We start from the raw sequence: 19,736 nt of genomic DNA, 5'->3' as shown, positions 1-19,736 counted from the left end.
CTCTATATAGATCTTTATATCACTAGAGGGGTCACCAGCAGGAGGAAGGAGGTCCTGATTCCTCTATATAGATCTTTATATCACTAGAGGGGTCACCAGCAGGAGGAAGGAGGTCCTGGTATTGATACAATAGAACGAGTTCAGAGATGGGCAACAAAAATGGTGAAAGGGAAAATGTCAAACATAGATCTATACTCAAGCTGACTTGATGGACCATTTGGTATTTTCTGCCTTTGTCTTTAAGATCAGGTGAGGTACGATGACTTTGCGCTGGATTAGCTAACCACGAGCAAATGGAATATCCTGTATTACCCAGACTTCAGTCATCTCTATTATCTGGTGATATTTGTCTTCTCTTCATTGCATTTTTCTGAGAGAAATTGGTTTCGGCGGATTAATCCCACTGGCATGTCTTCTCCGTTGGGGAATGTTGTTCTGCGCAATAACATGTGAATTGGAAATTCTTCGTAAAAATGACATCTCTAGATAGAATTTGTGGATTCATCAGCAGACAGATTGATCAGTGGGATTCATTTGACTGTCTTTGTTGGGAAGTAGGAATCCCCCCCCCCATCCTCACTTTAAAGAAAAGATCCGATACATACAAGTTCTGTTTAAAAGTGTAAAGCATTTATTAAAGTGGACCTGTCAGTTTTTTTAAAAGTCGGCATTAATAAATTCCTGATATGTTACATTATACAGCAACAGGATCATTTTCTATAAAACGTCACCTTTTAGCATTAAAAAGCCGTCCCAGTTAAGTGTAGACTTAAAGTGTAGACTTAAAAATAAACAACTTGATGACAATATTTTAAAAAAGCTACAAATGTAACCTTTTATTGTACAAAGAAATACATTTTTTTTTAAAAACAACAATTTACCTTTTTTTTTTTTTAGACAAATGATTGAATCTATTGTGTCCAAGCAATGGCGCTGACCAAGTCTTTTCAAATGGTTCAAAACAAACGCGATGATGTAATGCCAGATGAGAAGCTCATTAGTATTTGATTGGATGAGCTGACTGCATTTAACCCCATATGGGAGTCTTGGCATCGGGATAAACTGCAGCATTAGAACTCCATACAGGCTGGATATTAGAGTTGATTTACTAAAAAAAAATAGGCTGTTCACTTTGCACGGCAGTTTTCTCCAGAGCTTAGTGAATGAGGTGAAAACCCGTTTGGCAAAGAATGCCCAATCATATGCAAAGAAATAAAAAACAAAACAAAAAAACAACATGTTTGCTTGTACATGATTGGATGATGGAAGTCCGCAGAGCTTCACCTTAAACATCCTTGCAATGTGAATAGCCTATTTCCTAATACAGATACTTCTCGTTTAACGACTTACCTGTTTAACGACCACTCGGAATTACGATCAGCTCTCCCCACCCGAACGACGTGCTGTACATCATTGTACTGTACAGTACAGAATTTTCATTTGTGTTCTATACTTATGCAAATTAGCCACTTTCATACCGCGCAAATTCCAGCACTCCTCTCCTACATGTAAAAATTGTATTTTTTTTCCTAGAAAATTACTAAGAACCACCAAACATTAAATATACTGTTTTTAGCAGACACCCTAGGGAATAAAATGTCGGTCATTGCCGTTTTTTATGTCACACGGTATTTGCGCAGCAATTTTTCCAACGCGTTTTTTTTTTGGGAAAAAAAAAAAACACTTTCCTGAATAAAAAAAAAAAAACGGTAAAGTTAGCCCATTCTTTTTTTATATCATGTGACAGATGATGTTACGCCGAGTACATGGATACCTTACATGTCACGCTTTAAAATTGCGCACACTCGTGGAAGGGCGCCAAACTTCGGTACTTAAAAATCTCCATAGGCGACACTTTAAAATTCAGGTTACATGTTTAGAGTTACAGAGGAGGTCTTGGGCTAGAATTATTGCTCTCGCTCTAACGTTTCTAGAGACACTTCACGTGTGTGGTTTGCACATCCTTTACATATGCCGACGCGACCTATGTATGCGTTTGCTTCTGCGTGCAAACACGCGGGGACAGGGGCGCTTTGATTTTTATTTTTTTTTATTGTTTATTTTATTTTACTTTTTTATTTTTACACTTTCCCTTGAAAAATATATTTTTTGATCACTTTTATTCCTATTACAAGGAATGTAAACATCCCTTGTAATAGGAATAGTGACAGGTCCTCTTTATGAAGAGATGTGGGGTTCTCTAAGACCCCACATCTCTCCTCCAGGCTGGAAAGCATGAGATCCAAAAAAATAAAAAATGAACGATCTCAGGCTTTCCAGCCGAGTCCCCGGCATTGATTACTTCCGCCAGGCCCGGACGTGACGTCATAACATCCCGCCCAGGCCTCCGAGAGTCATAAAGACTGCCAGGGACCATCTGCCCCTCGGAAATCTCAATGGCTAACTTCCGCTGGCGGTGGATTCCTTCTCCGGCTCGCAGGCATCATTCAGATACCACCACTGAAATCCCAGGACGTCATATGACAGCCTGCGGTATGGAAGTGGTTAAAACAACGTTATTGAGCTGGAGTTTTGTGTTTAGACCTTTTTTTCACAATACAGTAACGTAGTTAAGAATGCTTAAAATATTGATTACTTGTGGCTCCTCGTTTACCAACCAATTTGTTTAACCACTTCAGCCCCGGAGGATTTGGCTGCTCAATGACCAGGCCTTTTTTTGCGATTCGGCACTGCGTCGCTTTAACTGACAATTGCGCCGTCATGCAATGCGCAATGCTGTACCCAAACAAAATTGATATCCTTTTTACCCCACAAATAGAGCTTTCTTTTGGTGGTATTTGATCACCTCTGCGGTTTTTATTTTTTGCGCTATAAACAAAAAAAGAGCGTCAATTTTGAAAAAAAAAAACTATATTTTTTACTTTTTGCTATAATAAATATCCCCAAAAATGTTTTTAAAAAACACATTTCTTCATCAGTTTAGGCCGATATGTATTCTTCTACATATTTCTGGTAAAAAAAAAAAAAAAAAAACGCAATAAGCGTATATTGATTGGTTTGCGCAAAAGTCATAGTGTCTACAAAATAGGGGATAGATTTATGGCATTTTTATTTATTTAATTTTTTTTTTTACTAGTAATAGCAGGGATCTGCAATTTTTAGCGGTACTGCAACATTGCGGCGGACAGATCAGACACTTTTGACACATTTTTGGGACCATTGACATTTATACAGCGATCAGTGCTAAAAATAGCCACTGATTACTGTGTAAATGTCACTGGCAGGACAGGGGTTGACACTAGGGGGCGATCAAGGGGTTAAATGTATTCGCTAGGGAGGTGTTTCTTACTGTGGGGGGGCGGGTGGGACTGACTGGGGGAGGAGACGTATCGCTGTTTGTAATTACTACAAACAGCAGATCTGTCTCTTCTCTCCTGTCAGAAAGAGGATTTGTGTGTTTACACACACAAATCTCCATTCTAGCTTTTGTGCCCGCAATTGCGGGTGGCTGGCAGCGATCGCGCTCGGCGGCCACGTGCATCGGGTCCCCCCATCGTGCAGCGGGCGCGTGCGTGCAAGTGCCTGCTATGGCGATTCGCAGGAATGTGCCACTTTGCCGACGTATATCGGCTTGAGCCTGTCGGCAAGTGGTTAATGACCTGGTCGTTGGAACAGAACCTGGTCATTAAGTGAGGTGTACCTGTAATAAATCAACCCCATTATGCATTCAACAAAAACAGCTCATTCAACAGCTAGGCAAATCCACTTTGCACTACAAGTGCACTTGGAAGTGCAGTCGCTATAGATCTGAGGGGGACATGGAAGGGGAAAAAAAAAAATTTAGAATACATGTACACGATTGAATGATAAAATCAGCAGAGCTTCCCCTCATTTCAGATCTTCCCCTCAGATCTAAAGCGACTGCACTTGCAGTGCACTTGGAGTTCAAAGTGGATTTGCCTTTAATAAATCAACCCCATGGTGCCCCCCCGAAGAGTGATCCATGTTTGGACATTTCACAGGTGGTGAGGAGGCGTTATATCACTTCCCCACCTCCTGATTTAACCTTTCAATGCTGCACTACAGTGAAGCAATCCCATGCATAGCAAACGACTGCATCGCAGCCCCCCGTTGGACTCAATGGGCAAGTTTGACAAGCAGTGCCGCTCATCAGACACTGCACCCCCCGAAATAAAAATGCTGCAGCGGAAGCATCTGAACGGCCCCAACCAGCTGTTATTTTACAGATCAAATAGGCGGCCAAGGGGCGGACAACTGTAGGGCTTAAGAATCAACTTCCTTTCGAACAGCTTTCCAATAGACATTAAATGTATCCCAATGTGCTATTGCTTCCTGCATAGGTTATTATGTAACTGGACAGTACCGGGGGCCCCCAGTTCTGATGGGCCCTATAGCAGTGTCACGGTCTGCTATGCAGCTACACCATTGGCTATAGGAATAACGCTGCCATCACACTGCATTATGTCATAATAAACTCGGCTCTGATTACCGTACTTTGTCTTCCTCCTCCGTTTTCTTTTCCCTGATTGTCAGACACACCATCATGATTTTACCCTTTGGGGACTTTTTAATTAAAAACCCAAATGAGTCTGTCTTTGTGACTCGGTGTTTGAAGTAGAAGCCGATAGTGATGGGATATGCCCCTCAGGTACGGCACAGATGATCGAAAATAGGAACTGCATTCAGAGACTAAAAATAGCAGCTAACACTTATTAAACATATAGTGCAAACGTATAACAAATAGTATATAGTAAATACCGTATTTATCAACGTATAACGCGCACATTCATTTTAAGAGGGACATTTCAGGAAAAAAAACTTAAATTTTAAATAAGGAACTTTGAAGGAAAATAAAGGTCAGTGCCCATCTGCAGCCTCACCATTGCCATCAATGCAGCCTGATCAATGCCCATTTGCAGCCTCACAAGTGAAATCAATGCAGCCTCATCAGTCCACATCAATGCAGTCTAACAAGTGCCATCAATGCAGCCTCACAAGTTCCATCAATGCAGCAGCCTCACCATTGCCATCAATGCAGCAGCCTCACCATTGCCATCAATGCAGCAGCCTCACCACTGCCTTCAATGCAGCAGCCTCACCATTGCCATCAATGCAGCAGCCTCACCACTGCCTTCCATGCAGCAGCCACACCATTGCCATCGATGCAGCAACCTAACCATTACCATCAATGCAGAAGCCTCACCATTGCTTTCAATGCAGCAGTCTCACCATTGCCTTCAATGCAGCATCCTCACCATTGCCTTCAATGCAGCAGCCTCACCATTGCCTTCAATGCAGCAGCCTCACCATTGCCTTTAATGCAGCAGCCTCACCATTGCCATCAATGCAGCAGCCTCCCCATTGCCATCAATGCAGCAGCCTCACCATTGCCATCAATGCAGCAGCCTCACCATTGCCTTCAATGCAGCAGCCTCCCCATTGCCATCAATGCAGCAGCCTCACCATTTCCTCAATGCAGCAGCCTCACCATTGCCATCAGTGCAGCCTGATCGATGCCCATCTGCAGCGTAGAGGGGACAGGGAGGGGGGCGGGATGAGCGCCGACAGATTACATACAGTGAGAATCTCCTATGATAGACAAAACAGTGGTCCAATGGCAGCCCAGGAGACGGGACTTCCTATTACAGAGGCCACCAAGTAAACAGGAGATTCTCACTGTATGTAATCTGACGGCGCTCATCCCGCCCCCCTCCCTGTCCCCTCCGAGTCAGCTAAAATTGAAGTATTGGCGTATAACACGCACACGCTATTTGCACCCGATTATTGAGTCAAACGAGCGTTCGTGATGTAGCAAGGTCCAGGGGCCCAAGAGGCCTAATGGTGACCTCAAGGGTTAGGGAGAGCTGACACCCTTCCTTGTAGAGTGGGTTACCAGGCATGGTGGGTGTTATACAAGCTGAAATGATGGGCGCCAGACACTTTTTGAATGCAAAGGGATTTATTGTCTCTTGAACAAGAACTGTGGGAAAGAGGGTTAGGGCCAGTCCGCTCATGTGTACGCAGCATAAGACTTCTATAGGTAGACAGCTATACACTGGAAGGTCTCCAGCCAGACACTACTTCTGTGTAGGTAGGACTGCTGTCTCCTATGGCAACAAATCTTGTAACAGTCACTATTGGTAACACAAATAGTTCTCCTCGTGCTCCACAGTCTCTCACTGTAGGTCTTCACTCACCGAGCTCCCAGTCTCTCAGTAGACTCTCAGACCCAATCGCCTCTGAATCCCCTGAGCTCTTGCACTTCCAAAACTCGGTATCTTCCTCATACATCACCCCCAGCTTCCCTGCTGGGTCCCTGGCTTGGCACTCACAGATACTCCTCAAGCGTCACCCCTGCTGACCCGCTAGGTCCCTGCCTTTGCACTCACTGATGCTCCTCAAGCATCACCTCTGCTGTCCCGTTGGGTCCCTTGGCACTTGCTGAAGTTTTCCCACTTCTTCACCGTCCCCGGCTGTTGAGAAGACTGCTCTGGTGCTGGCTCCAGCTTAGTCACAGTTGTCTCCGGGAACAAGGTGGAAGGTCCCTTAGTGGCAACAGTTTCCCCTCTACCTCTGACCACAACTGGTTCCCCGTCCGGCTGAACTCTTGGTTGGACTCCAATCCTGCAGTCCCAACCCTGCGCTGCTTCTCCTGCTTCTGGATAGGCCCTCAGACAGCCTAGAAGTCAGATGTCCCTGGCTTCCAGCCTAGTAGCTCAGGGCTGCATGACACACGTCCACCCAGACAGCTGTCCAGGTGGCACAGAACCTGATCACCTGACTCCACCCAAATAAATAGGTTCTCCCAGTAAGCCAAGGGGCTAAAGAAACCCCCGCCAATTGGCTGAGACACCCCATCCATTCATACCTGACCTTGCTAAGCCCCTGTCTATCTAATGTCACCAGCATAACGCCACCTAGCGACAGAAGAGAGAAGGTGCAGCAAATCCAGAACTAGAGAGGAATCAGTGAATGTACTAACAATTAACCAGGGCAACTACCGCCTGGCAAACTAAATTTACTACCAACCCTGCCCTAAACACCAGGGTGCTATATTGAGGTATAAATCAACAATATCCTGCAGGATCAGATGTGTGGCCGTTTGTTCTCTCTACATATATTTGGGAGCGGCCTTCCCTATTGATGTCTGCCAGTTTTGGGAGTCTGCCTCAAGTGAAACTCCTCCATCCATGTTATGAGCAGGTGATCTCCAACCATCCATCTGATCCTGCTGGATATTGTTGAGTTATACCTCACGAACGCTCGTTTGACTCAATACTTATCGGTATACGAGTCCACACTATCTGGTAAGCGTGCCAATCTTGTCATATGGTGGTGGATCTCACAATCAAAGGTGAAGTCAAAACCCTTTTATGCCCTCACATGGGTGTCTTTTCTTCTACTTCAGTGATTTCATTTTCATAGTGGGCTATTTTTTATATGATTATTTACAATCCTTTAATTTTTTTGATCACTGCATTTTTTTTCATCAATTACTTATTATTGTCGATGGACATTTTTATGTGATTTTGTTGTATCACTACATCAGTTTAATTGACAGTTCGTTTATTTATTCACTTTATATACTCAGATTGTACAGAGCGCTGCACTATTTATTTATTTGTTATACGGCACAGATGATTTCAGAGCTCCCACAATTCACTGTGTTCAGGCCTGCCGCTGTGACCGCGCATCAAGCTGCAGCAATGTGGGATCAATGTGGGAGCGCAGCTGCATGCACCTGCCATCTGCACGTGGGCCAGTGGCGGGCAGGCGGTGGGTGTGAAGTGGCAGAAGATTTCCGCTGTAACTGCATTTCATATATCTCAGATTTCATTACCATCGCTCCCACAGGGCAGTTTATAGCGAGTAGCCGATTGTGTTGTTTATGGATTGTGCCATTAGCTCAGTAATGTGTCTCACCGCTGTCTGTTTAATTTCACTCTAATGCCGCGTACACACGATCGGACATTCCAACAACAAAATCCTGGGTTTTTTTCCCGACGGATGTTGGCTCAAACTTGTCTTGCATACACACGGTCACACAAATGTTGTCGGAAATTCTGAACGTCAAGAACGTGGTGACGTACAACACGTACGACGAGCCGAGAAAAATTAAGTTCAATAGCCAGTGCGGCTCTTCTGCTTGATTCCGAGCATGCGTGGAATTTTGTGCGTCGGAATTGTGTACACACAATCGGAATTTCCGAAGACGGATTTTGTTGTCGGAAAATTTGAGTACCAGCTCTCAAATTTTTGTTGTCGGAAATTCCGACAAAAAATGTCCGTTGGAGCCTACACATGGTTGGAATTTACGACAACAAGCTACCAGCAAACATTTGTTGTTGGAAATTCCAAGCGCGTGTACTCGGCATAAGAATCTCCGCAAAATGGATTAACTATTACTGGTGGCAGAGGAAGCAGGCAGAGATAAGCTGCAGCAAGCAGAGAGTGTGTGCTGGTATCCAGGGCCAATGTCAGTGATTCAAGGTCCCCTGTGTAGCATTGGGGGATAAACTGTATGACCAAAAGTATATGAACCCCATTCCAGATGATGAGGTTCAGGTGTCTCCAGTGAAGGGTTCTGGTAACACTCCATGATACAAAGACATTTTAGATCAGGGGTCTCCAAACTATCTAAACAAAGGGCCAGTTTACTGCCCTTCAGACTTTAGGATTGTAGCCAGTGGGAGTGGAAAATGTCCCAACGTCAGCGGGGAAAAAATAATGCCCTATCGTTTGTTTCAGTGGGAGTAATTGTGCCTCATCGTTCGTGTTTGTGCATTGTGCCCCGTCATTGGGAGGAATTGTGCCCCATCATTTGTGTCAGTGGGAGGAATTGTGGCCCATCATTGGTATCAGTGAGAGGAATTGTGGCCCATCATTGGTGTCAGTGGGAGGAATTGTGCCCCATCATTGATGTCATTGAGAGGAATTGTGCCCCATTATTGGTGTCATTGGGAGGAACTGTGTCCCATCATTGGTGTCAGTGAGAGGAATTGTGCCCCATCATTGGTGTCAGTGGAAGTAATAATGCCCCATCATTGGTATCAGTGAGAGGAATTGTGACCCATCATTGGTGTCAGTGGGAGGAATTGTGCCCCATCATTGGTGTCATTGGAAGAAATTGAACTCCTTCATTGGCGCCAGCCCTATTGTTGGTATCAGTGGATGAAATACTGTAGTGCCCCAAGGGCCAGATAAAAGCAAGCAAAGGGCCGCATCTAGCCCCCGGGTCACAGTTTGGAGACCACTGTTTTAGATAATTGTGCTCTTCCAACCTTGGGGTAACAGTTTGGTGAAGACCCTTTTCTTGTCCAGCATGACTGTGCCCCTATGTACAAAGCCAGCTCCATAAAGACATGGTTTAACCAGTTGTGTGTGGAGGAACTTGAGTGGTCTTTGCGGAGCCCTGACCTCAACCCTATTGAACAGCTCCATAAAGACATGCTTCGACCAGTTTGGTGTAGAGGAACTCCGGTGTCTTGCTCAGCACATTGACCTCAAACCTACTAAATACCTTTAGGATGAAATTTAATTCCAATGGTGAGCCAGGTCTTCTCATCCAACATCAGTACCTGATCTCACAAATGGAAACCTACAGATAACCTCTAAATTCTTGTGGAAAGCCATCCTAGAAGAGTAGAGGATGTTATAGTTGCAAAGGGAGCAACTCCATAATAATGTTCATGGTTTTTGGAATGAGATGTCCAGATCCACAAAGACGTGGTTTGGTGACAACCCTTTTCTGTTCCAGCATGACTGTGCCCCTGTGTACAAAGCCAGCTCCATAAAGACATGCTTTGACAAGTTCAGTGTGAAGGAACTCCAGTGTCCTGTATCTCATCCCTACTGAACACCTTTGGGGTGAATTGGAAAGCTGATTGTGTGGTTAGAAAGGTGTAACGGTTTTGGAATAGGACGATGTAAAAGCTTATAGAAGTGTGATGGTCAGGAGAACACAACTACCTGCATAAAGACATGGTTTGACCAGTTTGGTGTGGAGGAACTCGAGGGTCCTGACCTCAACCCCACTGAACATTATTGGGATTTATTGGAATGCACATTGTGAGCGGGGTCTTCTCATCCAACATCAGCGCCTGAGGAAGCAGTTATAGACAATGGGTGGGGGGGATCAAAGCCAACTTCATAAAGACATGGTTTTGACCAATTTGGCGTGGAAGAACTTGAGTATACTACTGAACCCCTGAGATGAACTGGGATTGTGAGCCAGGTCTTCTTATTCATCATTAGTACCTGAGGAAACTGTAATAGACATTTGGCAGGGAGCTTCTTAAAGACATGGTTTGACCAGTCTGGTGTGGAGGAACTCGAGTGTCCTGCACAGAGCCCAGACTTCCACCCCACTGAACATCTTTGAGATTAATTTTGGACTATGAGCCAGGTCTTCTCATGCAACATCAGTACCCGAGGAGGTTGTTCTAGACATGGGTGGTGGTGGGGGTTCAAAGCCAGCTCCATAAAGACATGGTTTGGCGTGGAAGAACTTGAGTATCCTACTGAACCCTTTTAGGATGAACTGGGATTGTGAGAGTGGGTTGGTGTGGAGAAACTTGAGTGTTTTGCACAGAGCACTGACCTCGACCCTACTGAACCCCCTTGAGATGAACTGGGATTGTGAGCCAGGTCTTCTCATCCATCATTAGCACCTGAGGAAGCTGCTATAGACATGGGGTGGGTAGGGGACTCAAAGCCAAGTTCATAAAGCCATGGTCTGACCAGTCTGGTGTGGAGGAACTCGAGTGTCATGCGCAGAGCTCTGACCTCAACCCTACTGAGCAACTTTGGGATGAGTTGAAACACTGGTTGTGAGCCAGGTCTTCTCATCCAACATCAGTACCTGACCTCACCAATGAGCACAAATTCCCATAAACACCCTCCAAGATCTTGTGGAAAGCCTTCCCAGAAGAGTGGAGGTCATTATAGTCACATAAAGGGGCAACTCCATAATAATGGTCATGTTTTTTTTGGGATTAGATGTCCAGCTCCATAAAGACACAGTTTGACCAATTTGGTGTGAAGGAACTTAGGAGACCTGCACAGAGGCCTGACTTCAACCCTACTGAACACCTTTGGGATGAATTGGAACTCCGGTTGTGAGTCAGGTCTTTTTTTGGTGCCAAACATGTGAGCCAGATCTTCTCATCCAACATCAGGACCTGACCTCCAGAAGAGTGGAAGATGTTATAGCCACAAAATGTGGGACAACTCTAAATTATGACCATGGGGGCAGGGGGCAACTCCATGATAATGTCTGTGGTTTTGGAGTGGAATGTCTAACAAGCTCCTATAGGTGTGATGGTCAACCATTTACTCATATAGTGTATCTTGTTGTATTGCTGTCAATTTTGGGGGTATAAATTGGAATGAGCCAGGTCTTCTCAACCAAAATCTTCATAAAGACATGGTTTGACCAGTTTGGTGTGGAGGAACTTGAGCCCTGACCTCAACTCTACTGAACGCCTTTGGGATTAATTAGAAGAAAAATTGTGAGTCAGGTCCAACATCAGCACCTGACCTTGCAAATGGGACAAATTATCACAGACACCCTCCAAAATCTTGTGGAACGTCTTCCAAGAAGAGTGAAGGATGTTATAGCTACTAAGGAGGCTTTATATTAATGGCCATGGGGGGGCAACTCTATAATAACCATGGCTTTTGGAATGAGATATCCAGCTCCATAAAGACGATTTGACCAGTTGTGTGTGGAAGAAGCGGCTTTTACAGTGGCCCCATAGTTGGAATTTATGCTTTGTCTACAGTATGGCCAGTATAAGCAACGGGATAAAAGGTCCTTGTATTGTGGTTGTAATGTGAAGAAAATCAGTGGATGTATTATATTCAGTTGCTGTGCCACTCGGACAATTTATCATTGTACACTTTATATTCCTCTGTACGCCTATAAACAGATTTATTATGGAAATTAATGTTTCTGTGACCTCCAGGGATGCAGATGAAGCGGCTCCCATTTGCATTCACATGTGCAGCGATGTAGAAATGTCCTGCCATTTATGCTGATTTCTTTTCACGGATTTTTTACTGCAAAACTGAAAACAAAGACGGAACATGAATTCAGAGAGCAAAATAACGAGGACGGGAAAAGAGAACCTGCCTTCTGCACACAACCAGCTTACAGCAGTGGAGCTCATCTGGAGGATGCAGGTTAGGTGGCTCGTATGAGGGAGAGAAAACACAGGATTTCTAGATTGAACAGGAGAACTCTATAGTAAATCAAATTTTGATTAAAGACCAGACCCTCCACTGGGAACCAAATGCTCTTCACTGCCTAAATGTACCCATAGGGGTTTATTCATAAAATTTCATAGAGCTATTTGTGAATTGAATGATGTACATTTGTTCAGTTGCAAAAATTAAATGTTACTTGGCTATTTTCTCTTCGGGTCAAAAGTTATTTATTCAGAATAAAAAAGTGTTTTGGAAAAATAAAGCATTATGGCCACTAGGTGGAGCTGAGAATGATAGAAAAAAAGTATTTTCTTACCATTACCTTCGGCTCCATCTAGTGGTGTTTTCCTGATTCTCTGTTTTGCCTTTTAGTACCAGAGGGTATATAATCCACAGCTGGGAGGTTGTTTATTTAAATTAAAATCATTTTACAATTCTGGAAAGAAAATTCCTGACATGTCACAGCAGGATCATTAAAAGCTGTCCTTGAACTCCAGTGCAATGGCTTTGTCATTGTGATAGACTCACCCGGGACAGAGGCTTTTGGAGGTTACTGAAGTCTAGCCTCTTGCCTACCGACTATGGGCCCTGGCATTTGAGGGAGCTACAAGCATTTGGGAAGATGTTCTGGGTTATGTAATGCAAAAGGACATTATTAAGGAGGCCATGATGTTGATGTCATCAGCAAGCCACCTATCGGGGGCTCCCTGCCATAATGTGTTTACTGTAAGTACGTCTAGTGTGCCACCTAAGGGTCTTTCACCCATTGTTGTTTGTGCTAATTAACTCTGCTATTGTCTGAAGGTGTTCTGTGTTTATACTTATGATAATGTGTATTATAGTTTGTGAGCTAGGAGACAGCAAGTCTGACCTGAAAGGTCTGACTTCTGAGTCATCCAGGGGGCTTAATTAACGTCATGTTTATAGTAGATGTCTGTTGTTGTAATTATATTCCTGTGTGCAGCTTGTATCGCTAGGGTAATCTGATCAGAAGGGAGTAATATCCTTCTCAAGTGTATAAAAGCCTGTATATTTGTTCAAATAAACAGTTCTTATTCTGGTTTACTCCAAAACTGGAACTGCCTAGTTCTTGGGGTAACTTAGCCAGATCCACTGGTCTCCTGTTCCAGAGCTTAGGAAGCCATATACTGATGGAAGGGTGGGATGTTCCCTTACAGTCATCAGTCTGCTGCATGCAGAAGGAAGCATTTTTTCTCAGTCTCAGGAGGGAATAGTAATGGCGTCAACTGCAATCAAAAATGCCAGAAACCATAAGTCTGTGTAGGGATACACTGGCGTGGGGCAGGGAAGGGATAGTTGAAGAACTGGGTAGGTTGGATGATGATATCCAGCAGAATGTGAGGACAGTCCACAGCTCAGGGCAGGCCTCTTGAAGGAAGCGGAAGCACACTACAAAACATGTAGAAAAAAAGCAAAGGAAGATGCGCCTTCGAAGTGCAGACAGTGTAGAATTTAATAGTAAAAGAATAAACACATTCACATTGGAGGTAAGTATGTGTCAGCATGTGGAAAGTAGTCCTGCAGCGTTGTGTCTTTTAGCACTCTGGTCCAGCAGGCGGTGCCACTCATTTCCCTGTAGGAGTCATCCACCGGCTTTGTGTGTAGTGGTAGGTCCAGGGAGAAGGGCTGGAAAGCTCATGGACCGCAGCGGCGTGTGACGTCACCGGAAGTGATGAAACGCGTTTCCGAGTGTGCACACTGTCGATGGGAAGGACAGGCACGCTCCTTTCTCAAGCTGAAGACTGCAGGGGCATGGTTGCCTTGTAGTGCTCTAGATGGTGCTCTATATAAGGCAACCATGCCCCTGCAGTCTTCAGTTTGAGAAAGGAGCACGCCTATCCTTCCCGACAGTGCGCATGCTCAGAAACACGTTGCATCACTTCCAGGTGACGTCACACGCCACTTACACACAGAGCCAGTGGATGACTCCTACAGGGAAGCGAGTGGCACCGCCAGCCGGACCAGCGTGCTAAAAGACACACCGCTGCAGAACTACTTCCACATGCTGACACATACTTACCTCCAATGTGAGTGTTTTTATTCTTTGAACTATTAAATTCTACACTGTCTGCACTTAGAAGGCGCATCTTCCTTTGCTTATTTCCTCAGTCCCCCCCCCCCCCCCCCCCAGTGATCAGACTGTACATTGTAACTTTGTAGAAGAAGGAGGAAGCATTTCCCCAGTCTCCCCTCCCCCAGGGATCAGACTGTACATTGTAATTTTGTAGAAAGAGGAGGAAGCATTTCCCCAGTCTCCCCTCCCCCAGGGATCAGACTGTACATTGTAAATTTGTAGCAAGTCATAAGATAAGAGGCTGCAACCTTAAGTTATTAGCACCATCTGTATGACAAGAAGGGTGAGTGTTGGTTTGGTAAAGTTGATTATTATAAAAAACAATGGTTGGCCTGCTGTGTTTTGGATACTTGTAAAGCCAGAAATATAGCCGGGGTGTCATTGTGCGCAGCGGGGAGGTAATGGCAGCGATGGGGATGATGATACCTCCGGCTCTTTGTGAATAATAGATGATGGTTCTACCTTGGGACAAGTGAAAGGCGGTCAGAGCGGAGGAGAACGGATCGGAGGAGGAGGAGGGTTGGTCGGCCATTGTGCTGGACCTCATCATCCCAGCATGATCCCAGCCTCTCCGAAAACACTGACCCCCCCCCCCCCCCCATTTCATTTCCCACTCCGATGCTGAATAATGACCGGCTTGTGGTAGACGCTTTGTTGATCCTTTTGACTCAATCAACTCAAACAAATATTGTCATAGACTGCTTAAGAAACAATGAGAGCGGAATTTGCTGATTTATCTGACAAAAAAAAAAAAAAAAATTATCGACCATATTGATAAAAGAGCAAATGATTGGTTTGCATTTTTTAGTTAGATTTTTTTCAATTATTATTTATAAAAAAAAATTAGCAGGTAAACATGAAATATTGCATATAACTATTATGTAGACTGACATTTTTTCATAGACTTACCTTGTTAAAAGTCTGATATTTACAGAGCTCAATAGCTAAAGTTTTGTATTTCTACACAGATAAATCAAGAGCCATTGATTGAAACCAGTAGTAGTATAATAGTCACCGGCTCAACCAATAAACAGTGATAAGTGTATAAATCAGCTGCAGCTACCGTGTTTCACTATAACGAATGTTTTAAACATGGGTTACTATCTGTCAAGTTAAATCGTTCAGGAGAGGTTGTAAAAACGTCCCGTGTACATGAAGCCTAAAAGTGAAAGTAAATAATGCTGATAGTGGATAGCTGCGCTCAGTACACGTATAAACAACAATTGTTGTATATATATATTGTTGTTTATACATGTACTGAGCGCAGCTATACACTATCAGCATTATTGATTGAAACCAGTCTTATTATTGGCAACAAGATTTAAACCTAAACATTGCATTCGACTGATATAAATATAATATAACTTAACCACTTACCAACCACCCTATAGCACAAATATGGCTACAGCGTGGTTGTCCAGTTCTGGGAGGGCATCTATTGACTTCCTCCTATAACCCCGCCCCCTGTGCACCCTCAGGACGTGCATTAGGCACGCTCTGTGAACTCTGTGTCTTTCGGACACAGCTGATCACAGATTGAGATAAAGGGCCAATCACAGCAGCCCTTTACCATGTGATCAGCTGTGTCCAATCACAGCTCATCACATGTAAACAAATGCCAGTTATTGCTGATTACCAGTGCAGCCCCACCAGTGGCAATCAGCATATCAGTGCCTCCTCATCAGTGCAGCCTCATCAGTGCCCATCAGTGCAGCCTCATCAGCGCCCATCAGTGCAGCCTCATCAGCGCCCATCAGTGCAGCCTCATCAGCGCCCATCAGTGCAGCCTCATCAGTGCCGCCTAATCAGTGCCCATCAGTGCAGCCTCATCAGCACCCATCAGTGCTGCCTCATCAGTGCCCATCAGTGCTGCCTAATCAGTGCCCATCAGTGCAGCTCATCAGCACCCATCAGTGCCGCCTCATCGTTACCCATCAGTGCAGCCTCATCAGTGCCCATCAATGCAGCCTCATCATTTCCCATCAAAGCAGCATCATCGGTGCCCATCAGTGCAGCCCTATCAGTGCCCATTAGTGCAGCCCTATCATTGCCCATCAGTGCAGCCTCATCAGTGCCACCTCATCAGTGCCCATCAGTGCCGCCCCATCAGCGCCCATCAGTGCCACCTCACCAGTGCCCAGCAGTGCAGCCTCTTCAGTGCCCATCAATGCCACCTCATCAGTGCCCATCAGTGCAGCCTCATCAGTGCCGCCTCATGAGTGCCCATCAGTGCAGCCCTATCAGTGCCCATCAGTATAGCCCTATCATTGCCCATCAGTGCAGCCTCATCAGTGCCACCTCATCAGTGCCCATCAGTGCAGCCTCATTAGTGCCCATCAGCGCCCATCAGTGCTGCCTCATCAGTGCCACCTCATTAGTGCCCAGCAGTGCAGCCTCATCAGTGCCCATCAGTGCCACCTCATCTGTGCCCATCAGTGCAGCCTCATCAGTGCTCATCAGTGCCGCCTCATCAGCGCCCATCAGTGCTGCCTCATCAGTGCCGCCTCATGAGTGCCCATCAGTGCAGCCTCATCAGTGCAGCTTATAAGTGCTCGTCAGTGCCCATCAGTGCAGCCTCATCAACGCACATCAGTGAAGAAGAAAAGTTACTTTTGCAAAATTTTATAACAAACGAAGAAAATCGTTTTTTCAGTTTCTGGTCTTTTTTCATTTGTTTAGCAAAAAAAAAAACCCAGTAGTGATTAAATACCACCAAAAGAAAGCTCCATCTGTCTCAAAAAAATGACAAAAATGTCCTATGGGTACAGTGTTGCATGACCGCGCAATTGTCATTCAAAGTGTGAGAGCACTGAAAGCTGAAAATTGGCCTGGGCAGGAAGGTGGTGAAAGTGCCCGGTATGGAAGTGGTTAATATAATAGAAATAAAATTCCAAATAACATTTTATTTTCTTGATTATTAAATGCAAATGTATTCACAGCAATGTCACTTAGTGATCTGCAGTATATACCGATAAACTGATAAAGTTCAAGAAGAGAGAAGATTATAATATGAGGAACCCCCATTTACATCGAGTTGATTAGCCTCCAGATTATCAGATTTATAGATTCACGCATTAACATTTCTCTGCTCGCTTTTTATGCTTGAGCGGTGATGAACGCATTTTAAACGCTTGTTTGAAGCTTCTTCCAATGCTGTCGCTTGTTATACCGAATTACCTCCCCCTCTACCTCAGTAGGTCCTGCAGATGGGATTGGGATTTTTTTTTCTTCTTTTTTTTTTTTTTTCTTTTATTTAGAGCCAACCAAAAATATACAACTAGGTCACCTCTCCAGACCACGATGGTCCATCATTAGAAAATGTTCATTTCCCTGAAGTTTTCACAAAAATTGGGAGCAAAATGCATTGGAGTCCATTGCAAAGGAGACAATAAAACGTACCTTCACTCCCCTGATTCACTTTACCTCTCTGCACCCCATCCACCTTCACAATATAAGACAATGTATTTTTTTTATATGTACAAATCTGGGTGCAACTCAGGCTCCTCCTAGAGGATCACAATCAGTCGCCAACTGCTAAGAGTGCCGGCCGGGAACCGAGCTCGTCTCAGCTCCAAACATCAGCATGTAGTGAAGGAGAGGCCCCTCAAACCGCACCTCACTGCAAATCCAGTAATGGAGAAGTGTGTGGCAGTCTCAGCTTTGGCTCTGGCCAGGCCACGCCCCAACGCGTTTCGCTCATGATTAAGCTTTAGGGTGGAGTGAGACGTATCGGGGACGTCTCCTGGCTGGAGCCTAAGTTGAGACTGCCTCACACTTTTCCATTAGTGGATTTTTAGCGATGCGTGGCTTGAGGGACCCCTCCTTCACGACAATGGGGCTTTTTGTGTTTACTTTTTTTTCTATTTATTTTTATTTTTTGCCATACTTGTCTTGTTATCATATTCTTTGAATTTTTTGCAGAAAACTAAACGTCGTTCATTCAGGGGTTTGGATTTACTTTGGATGAAGTTGTCTGTTTTAGAGAAAAGTTTAGCGTTTAGCAGTCGGAGAGCAGAGAAATCGTGAGCTCATTACCTCTGCAGATAATCGGCTCACGTCTTCAGCTAATTATCACTGCGCAGATTAAAGTGGGCCATGTCACTTAGAAAAAACCTCTTTGGAGATAAATTTATCTCAGCAGTCACATTTCCTTATCAAGTATGAGAATATATCAGAGAAGATGTTTTCTTACTCTGCAAATGTATTAAAATCATTTCACTGATTATCAAAAAAACATCAAAGATTTCTGCAGAAACATCTACGTTCGGCAATGAACATGTAGCAGGGAAGACAGTGGCAACTGGCCATCACACCTGTACTATATTGCCATAAATATAGGTGTGTGCAGAGGATGTGCCAGGTGTGCCCTAATCACTATGTGCGGTGCTGGTTCCCCCTACTGCCCGCCCCCCACCCTGCTGTGCTGCTAGCTACCCTCCTCCTCCTTCCCGCCTCCTCCTCCCTCCCTGGCTGCTGCAGGGGATGTTTCAGGATGTATAGCGGGTGGGGGTGGGGGGTAATCAATATGTAATTTACAAGCACCTCCTTTTCTAAATAAACACAGTACACTGTGTTTACTATGCTTCAGGTTGTGAATGAACAGGAAGCCTCTCAGCACAGAGCACTTCCCATTCATTCACTGTTCCGTGCAGCTGAGGCTGCAGAGAAAGGCATGTGTGTGTTTGAGCTTTAGGGGTGCACACCCTAATGCAGTAGGCTGTGCACGCCTATGGCCATAAAGAATGTGAACATAAAGTAATGACTGAGTTCAAGTGTCTCCAGTGAAGGGCCCTGGTAATGCTCCACCATGCAAAGACATTGTAGACAACTGTGCCCTTCCATACTTGTGGTAACAGTTTGGTGCAGACACATTTCTGTTCCAGCATGACTGTGTCTCTGTGTACAAAGCCAGCTCCCTAAAGACATAGTGTGACTAGTCAGATGTGGAGGAACTCAAGTGTCCTGCACAGAGCCTTGACCTCAACCCTACTGAACACCTTTGGACGTCAACCCTACCTTTGGAAGACCTTTGGTATAAGGTCTTCTCAACCAACATCAACACCTGCCCTTAACCCTACCAAACACCTTTGGGAAGAGGTCTTCTCATCTCAAAGGTGCTCAGTAGGTTTGAGGTCATGGAGGAACTGGAGTGTCCTGCACAGAGCCCTGACCTCAACCTTGCTGAACACCTTTGGGATGAATTGGAACACCGATTGTGAGCCAGGTCTTTTTTTGGTGCCCAACGCTAGACCCAACATGTGAGACATATCTTTTTATCCAACATCAGGATCTAAACTCCAGAAGAGTGGAAGATATTATAGCCACAAAATGGGGGACAACTCTATGTTAATGGCCATGGTTTTGGAGTGGAATGTCTAACAAGCTCTTATAGGTGTGATGGTCAACCATTTGGCCATATAGTGTATCTTCTTATATTGCTGTAAGTTTTTCA

At 44.7% G+C, this 19,736-nt stretch overlaps 1 protein-coding gene across 1 annotated transcript in view; it reads left to right on the top strand.

Annotated features, from left to right (window-relative positions):
• LOC141147268 (uncharacterized) overlaps positions 1–19,736 on the top strand; it is a 137,239-nt gene that overhangs the window by 78,376 nt on the left and 39,127 nt on the right. The gene's annotated exons all lie outside the window — the stretch shown is intronic.

Source organism: Aquarana catesbeiana, linkage group LG06 (genome assembly GCF_042186555.1).
Source record: "Aquarana catesbeiana isolate 2022-GZ linkage group LG06, ASM4218655v1, whole genome shotgun sequence".
Lineage (NCBI taxonomy): Eukaryota > Metazoa > Chordata > Amphibia > Anura > Ranidae > Aquarana > Aquarana catesbeiana.
The sequence above is the reverse complement of the archived record's forward strand: the minus strand, read 5'-3'. Positions and strand labels throughout refer to the sequence as shown.